This window comes from Pseudopipra pipra, chromosome 5 (assembly GCF_036250125.1).
Source record: "Pseudopipra pipra isolate bDixPip1 chromosome 5, bDixPip1.hap1, whole genome shotgun sequence".
Classification (NCBI taxonomy): domain Eukaryota; kingdom Metazoa; phylum Chordata; class Aves; order Passeriformes; family Pipridae; genus Pseudopipra; species Pseudopipra pipra.
Window position 1 is genome coordinate 48,287,701 of NC_087553.1, and position 10,442 is coordinate 48,298,142.

The 10,442-nt window shown below is 40.0% G+C and overlaps 1 protein-coding gene across 1 annotated transcript in view; it reads right to left on the reverse strand.

Annotated features, from left to right (window-relative positions):
• IMMP2L (inner mitochondrial membrane peptidase subunit 2) overlaps window positions 1-4,455 on the reverse strand; it is a 414,978-nt gene extending 410,523 nt beyond the window's left edge. The window contains exon 1 of the mRNA XM_064655971.1: window positions 4,363-4,455. The gene's annotated coding sequence lies outside the window, so the exon portion shown is untranslated. The remainder of the gene's footprint in view (window positions 1-4,362) is intronic.
• Between the last annotated feature and the right edge of the window lie 5,987 nt (window positions 4,456-10,442).

A 10,442-nucleotide genomic window follows, 5' to 3' on the forward strand; every position in this document is an offset into this window, starting at 1 on the left:
TGCCCCTTTTACAACCTTTCATGATACAAGGCCTGAGCTAACTACTGCCATGCAGCCTGACTCACTTCCCACTTTAGTTGTACATTTCAATAACTTCTACATTACATGGATTACTGTAGGGTACAAGTATGCAGACCTTTTAGTAGGCTGATTTAAATCACATAAATTTATCCAAGTACAGGCTGATGCACAGATATGATGGTGATGAATGCCACAGAAGAATCAAAATAGACAAGTCCACTTAAGTCTTCAGTTAAAATAATCAATATAGATCAGTGTATTTAAGTTTTCATTTAAAAATACTATCTAGTTCCAGAAGGATCTCTCATGTATCCTTCAATAAAGACAGCTTCATCCTGGTATTATTCCACCATAGTGGTAACATGTCTATTCCACTAATGTATTTATACTCTGTATTCAGGTTTTGCTCACTCTATTCCTCCATCATACTACTCTCTCTGTAACCCCTGGCACACAGACATTAAAGAATAGCACTCTATTGTGAGTTTGGAAATGTCATACGTCCTGGAAACAACTGTTGTGTCATTGAAACAACAAATCCTAACCTAATCAACAGTTTCAGCAACTACACATGTATGCTCTGTTGTTCTCTTTCTTCTAAGTCAGTCATTTTATCCTGATGCCTAGATGTTTTGCTTGTTCCAAATACAAAGCAGCAGATTTTGTTAGCTTCAACTCTATTTTGTACCGGTTTTTATGCCTAAACTTGAATTAAAGCAATTACAATTTTCATATAATAGCTCCCATCACTATGAAATATGCAGGATTTTTTTTCCAATATACCACAATAAAGAAAAACAACAATAAAAATCCACTTTTGTAATCTTATCAGAGCTATAACATACAGAGAAGTTCTCAGCAGCAGAAAAAAACAGATCAACATAACGAGCTTTCAGGTCACAAACCAAATAAAAAAGCTTAAACTACAAGACTCAGCAACATAATCTGTCACAGAATTATTACTGGAGGGAAAAAAATAAATTTAATATGGAACCGATTCTTCTTTTAATTTAATATTATTACATCCCATCATTGGGATCTATCTCATGTACAAAGGCTCAGTTCACATGTTGGTTGCAACTGGAAAGAAATTCATATTACTAGTCTTAAAAATTAATTTTGTGTCTCAAGTATAGAAATTTTACCCTCATGGACAAACTTGTACTTCTAAACCAAATATCTGACTCTTCAAACATAAAAAAAAATTTGAAGAAAATACAGTTGTAGATCAAAGTTTCACTCAGCAATCAAATTAACAACAAGTTCAGGACAGAGAGTAATCAGCCACTCCTCAGTTCTGAAAAGTTATTCACTATTCCATTTTATACATACAAGCATCAAGAAAAAGAATTGCAATACAAAAAAAAAAAAGTCAGTAATTGTTACAAATCAGATCTTTTCAGAGCACTTAAACTTTAGATGTAATGCAGTATGTTCCACGTACCATCACACAGGTGACAGAGTACCAGTTTTTCTAACATAAAAGTTACAATATTTGGTTTTACTCATGTTTCTACATCTTCTAATAATCATTAATATATATTGCAAGTAAAGGAAAGTACTAAATTACATCAATTTTGGAAATCACTTAAGAGAGCAACATAACAGGTATTTAGCTTTTTACAACTGAAAGTCCTGTGTTGCTTTGAGCCTAAAGATTCAATGCATGTTAAGTAAGTTAATTTTATAAATTGATTTTAAGTGTTCTTTATGAACATCTACTAGCTGCTGTTATGTTTTGGTCTTGAGTAGACTGCATAAATGAGCAGTTGCTTCAAAACTCACTGAATTTGTAAATTATATTAACCGTAAACAATAGCATAACCTTTGAATTTAAATGAATTTGCACATTTATCTAGTTAGGTCTCTGGATTCTTTCCAGTACCATGAACCTGTGCTCTTAGTTGTGATTATCCAGAACTCAATTTAGGCAAAAACAACAACAAAAAAGGAATATTCAGTTTTAACCACAATATATAACATTAAGTATTCATATTACATTCAATAAGAAGCCTAAGAATAACAGCATTCAATTCTAAACATGAATATTGTCAGAAATGAATTCTTCTTAAAGCTTCTGCATTTGGGTTAAGACCAAGTACATTTAGTAGGGAACAGGGAAGTTTCTTCTAGCCTAATGGAAAATCAGATGAATACAAGAACAAATGAATGCAAGAAACATTTGAAAGGTATTTTCAATTTTCAGCATATTTTACAAAAATAACTAGTTCTCCCACAGCTACTGTAAAGGCAGTTTTGTGCATGCTTGCTCAAAGCAGGGAAATTAGAACTGACTCCCCAACAGTCTATTCCCATGAAATCATCCAGCAGTAAGGCCTGACAAACCAACTCCTTACTCTCTACTGTCTGTGCCATATCAATACACTAAATGTACAAACTAATACAGAAAATTGTGCCTTCGAAAATAACTTCCTTTATTTTAACAACTCGGGTTCTCCTGGAACATAAGAGGCCACTGTGGGACTTGTTAAGAGCATACCTAGTTTATTCAGTAACAATCATTCCCCACCATATTGATTTTGAGTCTGGGATTTGTGACAATTTCAACTGCTATATAAATTTCTCAGGTCTCGAGAACAAGCAAAACAACTAAACAGCAAACATAAGGATACAGATTTCCAGAAATAGCTGAAATCTGTGGCACATTGGTCAACTTATAAAGTTTTCAATATAAAATTCCAACTGTGAAGTGATTTGAATCTTAAAATTATTATTCAGCAAGATTAAAAGTACTATTCTCATGGATCTGTATACCACCCACTACTATACCACGTGTATAGTTATTTACCACCAATTCCAAAAGAAAATTTATTTCAGTAACAACATACAAGTTAAACAGAAGAATCTGTAATTTTGAAATTAAATTAAATGGAAGACTCCTGGAAATTTCCCAAACAGAGTAGTTAAAAATGTTACATTTTTTCACAAAATGTACATGGATTCAGTTACAAAGCTGCATAATGGAAAAATCAAGCCTAATTCTGAAGTCTTTTAGAGAAATTATTTCATTTAACCTGAAAATCCCCAATACTTGTCTTCCATGTATATTCTGTTGACAATTTCTATTTTCTTCCTAGTTGAACAATGAACAAGTATGTGTGACATATGCTTTTGGGGAATAAAAAGAAAATAAAAATGTGTTGGTACAAGAAAGTTATTTAGAGGGATGTAAAGCAGCTTTCCTAGACCACCTTTGCTTTTTTTTGGTATCTCAGTGTGCTCAGAACAGCAACGATATGAAGAAAAAAGAAAACAAAAATCAACAACAACAAAAAAAACCTGCAATGGAATACTAGCTAATTAAAAGATTTTTAGAAAGTTAGTCTACAGCTGCAGTTTTTCTATCTAAGCTTTTCACCAACTTCCAAAAAAAATAATTTTCCTTTCAAAAGGTAGGAACACCAGGACCTATCTAGGAACTGGCTAAATCTCTTCAGCTTCAAGCATTGCAGCCTTTACACAGAGAAGCATTTAACTAAGAACAGATGCAGAAAAGCAGCCACTTTAAGAGAAGTTGTATCATTATAAACCAAAAAAAAAAAAATTTCTCTCTCAGATGTTCATGATGTAGGGTAACAGGAAAGCCCCTCCATCAGAATACTAGGTAACTGCCATTAACTGTGTTCATCATAGGGCACACATGATATCTGACAGACATTTAATAAAGCAGGAAAATATGTTAAGTAAGAACTGCATCCAGTCCAGGACCAAAAGCAGCGCACAGCACAAGTCCCAGGTGCAGGACGTGATGCCAGCGAACGGGAGCACAACTCCGGAGTCGCTTCCCAGCCTGTTCCCCCGCACATGCTACATTTCCACCGGCACCGGGGCACGACCGTCTCCAGCACCGCCTCTGACAGGCAGAGGATGCGGAGAACAACGCTGCTTCTCACTGCTGGCTCTGCAAGTTCTGTTTAATCCAGTCCCTTCCCCCTGGGCACTGGTATCTCGGTAATTTGAAAGAGGAAGAAGGGAACAGCCCTACACCCAACACGCTGCCGGGAGGCTCCAGCGGCTGCACGCCGGGAGCAGCGCTTCCGCCGCCGCGCGGGGACCCCGCCCGTGGGGCGGCTCGGGCGGGCGGGGCAGGGGCGGGGCGGGGGCGGCACGGAGCGCCCGGCGCGGGCTCACGGCCGGGCCCGCCGCGGGGCGCCGGTCGCTCCCCGCCACCCCACCCCGAGCCACGTCTCCCCCCGCCCGGCCGCGCTCCCCCCTCCCCCAGCAGGCTCCCCCACCGCCTCCCCGCCCCGACTCTGCGGCGCTCTGAGCCCGCCCGGCTCCCATCGCTCCGCCCGCCCCCGGCCGCCTGTGCCCGCTTACCCTTTACTCCTTCCGCGGGGGGCGGGCCGCAGCCGCCCGGGTCACGTGGGGGGCCGGCGCGGGGCCCGTCGTGCTCCCGAGCGGCCGCCCCGCCGGCCCGGAGGGGTCGCGGTTGCGGCGGTGCTCGGCTGTGCGGCCTGGCAGGTTCATCTGGTGCCAGGCACGGAGCAGACCCTCTGCTAAAATAATGTGCTTGGTCTGGTCCTCTTTCAGCGCCTGTATTTACAGTTTGAGTGTCCAAGCGCACGAGGCCGTTGGATTGCGGCGGCCGTGGTTTCATTCAGTGAGGATGAAAATCCAAATACGCAAGGACTCAACTGTATTGTGGCCATTTTTTGGCAATTGGACCATACTGACGTGTTTGGATATTCACACATAATATTGCAAGTTCTTATATTTCAGTACAAACCAGTTCTGTAAGTTGCATATATTGTACGCACACAAAAAGGCAGGATATTTGTTCAGCTGATGGGTTTCCTAGTGCATACCAGATTGCATCAGGACTGATTGTCAACCAGATCCGCTGTGCATCGGAGCTGGCTGCATTGTGCTTCCAGTCCTGTCTCCACGGATGGGGGTTTGGAATCCTTTAACCCCAGCCAGCCACCAAAACCCATGCAGCTGTTTACTCACTCCCCTACCAGCAGGACGAGGGAGAGACTCAGAATGGTAAAAGCCAGAAAACTCATGGGTTGAGATGAAGTTTAATATGAAAAGCAAAACCACGCACACAAGCAAAGCAAAACAAGGATTTAATTCCCTGCTTCCCATGAGCAAGCAGGTGTTCAGCCATCTCCAAGATCACACATAATGATGACTTAGGAAGAGTCATCACTCCAAATGTGTCCCCCCCATGCCTTTTTCCTTCTTCCCCCAACTTTCTGTATTGAGCATGATGTCATATGGTATGGAATATCCCTCTGGTCAATTTGGGTCACCTATCCTGACCTGTCATCTGTCTCTTCCCAACTTTCCATACCCCCAACTTTCTAGCCGATGTGGCAGTATGCAAAGCAGAAAAGGCCTTGGCTCTGTGTAAGCACTGTTCAGCAATAACAAAAACATCTCTGTATTACCATCCCTGTGTTCAGCACAAATCCAAAACACTCCCATACTAGTCACTGAGAAGAAAATTAACTCTACCCCAGCCAAAACCAGCATGAGGTTGGTTTTTCCTGTCTAGTGCAAATGGATACACTATGGTTTGTGTTTTCAGTCAGTGTTTTGTTGTTTTCATCAGTTGTCATATCAAGTGCAGATGCCAGTATAGTCTGAGGCAGGAGGTTTTTCCAGATAGTTCATGTACCTTCAAGAGTCAATGGGCAAATTCATGATAGAGAAATCCATTAAAGGTTATCAAACACATAGAAAGTACCTCTTGCTCAGGGAGTCCCTAACTAGATGCTGGGAGATATTTCTACTAGTCAGGACACTGTCAGAACACAATATAAAATGACACCTCTGCTTGACTCTCAGCAGTTATTTGGAATTTATTATTAAAATGTTATTTTAAGATCAAATATAAAATTGTTTATAATTGAAATTATCTTGACTTTGAAGCTCAGCTATGAACATATGAATGCGTAGTTGGCTGACCATATCATTAAGGGTTGGATTTGATGATCTCGGAGGTCTTTTCCAACCCAGTTGATTCTATGATTTTACAGGGATAAAATATTTCCACAGTTCTTGACATAGGAAGCAACTACCTTAGAAGGAAATATGATAGAGTACTTATTAATTAGCTGAACTGGAAGACATACTCTAAGACTATTTTTAGTAAAAGGTTCTTGAATTACGTATACATAATTCAAAAATTTCTTGTTACGCGCTATTCCAAACGCAGCATGCCCAGCCTCTTGTCGAATCTGAATGTTTCAGCAATGCTTACTGCTTTTAATGATTAAAACATTTTCACAAAAAAATAGAATTAGTTTTAGTGTGATTTTGCTTTCTGAAATACGTGATATGATGTATATCATATGATGCCAACATATTTGCTACCCAGGGTAAACCAGTGATTGTTACCCTATTTCATTTTTTGTTTTCCCTTGACACATTTTTAAATAAGTATTACCTTTACAATCAAATAATTCTTACTAACTTTGTTGTTGATTAATGCATTCTTTAACACATTTGAATTGCGTGCTCACTTTCAGATTCTACAGTGAGCTTTTCAGTGCATTGCACAGGAATAAATAGAGTATTCTGCCACTGGTATCCACGGTCTTCATTTTCATGTAAAAATTTTAACTGGGAAACCTTCAGAAATTGTTCAAAAATATTGCTGCAAAATACAATATTGTACTTCAAATTGTAACATTAGGGAAGCACCTTATGGGAATGTGCACTGATATTTCCATGCACTCTAAGCTCACAGTATGAAAACTCCCACTAAACTCTTGAGCTGATACTCTTTTCAGCTTAAAGACCTTTGCTTTAAACCTTTGAAGATCAAATCATGGCTCATCAGTTCTCTTCATTTGGAAATCAGGTGAGTGCTAAACAACTAGCAGGAAATTCCCATTCTTACTCTTCATTCATTTGTGTATAAAATGAAATTTATCAAAGCAGATACTAAAGTTAGCAGCTGCAAATGATGCACCATTTTTTTTTCTAAGTATTTCTACTGCATTGGTACCTAGAAGTAGAGGACTGATGTTTTTTACTTTCAGTTCTAACAAATAGGTACTGAAAATGTTTTGCTGCTTCCATGCCTTGATGCATCTGTGACTGAAATAAAGAAAAAGGGTGCCCTTTTCACCCATCTCTTCAATTACTTTTCCGTTGAGAGTACCATTAAAGCTTTCTCAGCAACCCATAAGCCTTTTTCACTACAGGATCCATTTAAAAGGCTCTTAACAGACTGCAGCAAGCTTTATGCTAAAAACACATTTAGTTCAGCTTCCTCCAGCTTAATTTCATTTTGCATTTTAAGAGCATGGAAAATCTCTAAGAGATACCTAAGACCTGCTTTGAGTTAAGATCAAGTACCACGTGTTTGGGAATACAACTATCTGTAGAGTATTTAAGGCATTTTTATCTTCCTCCATGTAGTAGAGAAATGAATGTTTGAGTGGTGTTGAGTGTACTATTCTGAGGAGGTCTGCTTTGGAGGAAAATATTGAGCCAAATTGGATCCAAAATTGGATCCAACCACCTGAGAGCACAGAAAAGGTGCAGTGAAAAAAGGGCACAGGATCAAAAAGCCTGATTGCTTAAATGGATATTGCAGATCAGTGCTTCATATTGTCCAGCTGTGGCTTGAAGAACTCCTGGTCCAAGTGCAGAAATCAATGGTGTGGCACAAAAGAGGGCAATAAATCTTAAACCTGATATTGTACTGGGAAAAATATGATCGTGGCATCTTCAGTATTAATTATTATACATCTCCATTTCATTACATGACTAGGGACCTAATTCCTGCTAGATTCTGGGCTCTGATAATGGTTTTTGATAAAGAATCACACACTCATTTTTGTGGATTTTATTCAAAAGGGAGTTTATTTTCAGTGGGAGTTATCTACCCATATATATAATGCAGCTATCTACATATGAACTCTTTGTCTAAATTTCCTTTATGTCAAGGAGGTGACACAGGACAGGATTAATCTCATTCACAGGTGAAAAAAAAAGAAAGACAAATCACATTTTAAAAGAGCCTGTTTCTCCTCACTTGCTAATGCATGCATCTTGATGACTCACTCAAGTATATAGGACGCTTGCCATAGGATGAGAAGCATCCCACCCTGCCTGTGCCAGAGTTCCCAGGGACCTGGCTGAAGGCTGGTACCAAATTCTGTGAAATGCTGGTGGGAGTAACAACCAAAATTCCCTGACTGATGTTAATACCTGTACACTTACCAGTGGTTCAGTGCTCTTCACTTACACAGAGAAGATTGGGTTGGGTTGATGATGACTCTGTATAGAAGTTACCATATAAAGATATCTGGACAAACATTTCTGTTCCTTTGTGTTGTCACTCTTTTGACGATCACATACTATTTATGTTATGCCTCACACATACTGAAACTCAGCCTGGTCAGAATAAAGTAGATTTTGCTTCCAGTTGGTCAGGCAGGCAGCAGAGCATAAAACTCTGTAGTGACCTCTCCATTGGGAAAAAAGAGAAGAACCGAAACACAAAAAGATTCCTGAAGTCCTGTCATTGGTCTGTTAAACTGTCATAATCTTTGAAGGGTAGAAATAAATAACTTATGGTAGTCAACTTAATTGTGTTGGCTTTCCTTGAGGAACAGTTATTACCCTTAAATGCTTGCATAGGAAAGAAGGAAACAAACATAATTTGTGAAGTCAAGAGTCTGTTGTCAAAGTAGGTAAGTTCTTGACAAGCTAGTGAAAGATTTATCAGTCCAGATCTAATAATTACAGAAAAAGAAAACAGAGCTATTGCATAGGGAAAAAAAATCTCTATAGCAATAGACTTAAAATTCTTACAAAAAATTCTTGACATCCACCTCTATTGCCGATGTTATACTCACCTTTGGTTATTTCCATAGGTGTTAAGATGGTTTCGTTCAGTGGTGGGAGTTGTTTGTTCTCTTTGTTACCCCTGCAACTGGCTTTTCCCACCTCCCAGGTCAGTGTATTTTTAACTGACTGATGGTGTCTTGTTTACAGCCCTGAAGTTTTCAGTGTCATCTTACAGTGTCATTTTACGGTGTCACTCCTGTTATTCCATGACTGTAATCCCCTGCATTGCATTATTATGGTAAGGGCATAAACATTTCATTCTAACAAGTAACTGTTTATTACCACGTATGATAATAGTATCACACAATTATAAAAAATTACACAAAAGTAAAACATAGAATCATAGAATTATTGAATATCTCAAGTTGAAAGGGACTCATAAAGGTCTTTGAGTCAAGCTCCTTGCTCCTCACAGGACTATCTAAACTAAAGCATATGACTAAGAGTGTTGTCCACGTGTCTCTTGAACACTGACAAGCTTGGAGCTCCACTTCTCTGGGGAGCCTGTTCCAGTGACTGACAACCCACTCTTTCAGTGAAGAACCTTTTCTGGATGTCTAATCTGAACTTCCCCTGATGCAGCTTCATTCCATTTGCTCGTGTCCTCATGTTCTAGCATGGGCTTGACCACCACAGTCATCCATCGGCAGCCCCCAGTGAGGGGAGTGCAGGATTGAATGCCCTGTTTGTGCTCACACAGTATGGTCCTGGGACATTGCCCATGTCCACACTACATGGAGGATGCAGTGTTTTCAGGCATGAAGCCTAGCCTCAGTGCCCTCTGATACCTGCAACATAGTTCCCCTAGATCTCGTTATACCCCACTGCCTTCTTTACATTCAGACCCAAGATCCTCCTCATAGCCCTTAAGAGTGACTTAATGGCTGGTGGCAGAAGTTGGCACCTGCAGTAGTGATGGAAAGGTATAGGTACAGACCTGCCAGTGGAAGGTGGCCATTCCAGGTCCGTAGAGATGTGCAGCAGAACTGCTTAAAAATAAAGCAGCTTCTGCAGTTGCTGTAACATTCATGGAAGACCACAAATTAGATAGTTCACGCCAAAAAAATAACAGTAGTCAAGATGATACAGCACGCTCATCTAGCTTAGCAGTGTAAGCAGAGTAGTCAGCACTCTGAGTCTTGCTGATCACTGTGGGTGGTTCATGGCTGATGAGAGGTCACACTAAGAGTGCCAACCACGGTTTCAGAGTACCTGTTTACTTTCTTTCAGCCTGCTGATGTTTACCTTCTGGGGTAAGCAGGTAGTTTCTTTACCCCACATAGTATTGATGGGTTCAGAATAAGGGTTGCCCCATTGTTAGCTCTGTGCTGCACGAACATGTCTTCTCAACGAGAGAGATGGATGTGATACAATGTGCACGCACACAGGCAGAGTTGCATTCTTCTCCCTCCCTCCTAGGTCAGTGCTGCCACATCTCTTGTGGAACCAATTTTGAAATAGCCTCAAGGATGCACTAGAAAGGCAGCCACCACAAAAAAAAAAAAAAGGTAATAGTTTTATTATTTACATTGCATGCAAATAGTTACAAAATGCAGATTTTTAAGTAACCATACTGAGCAAGCCAA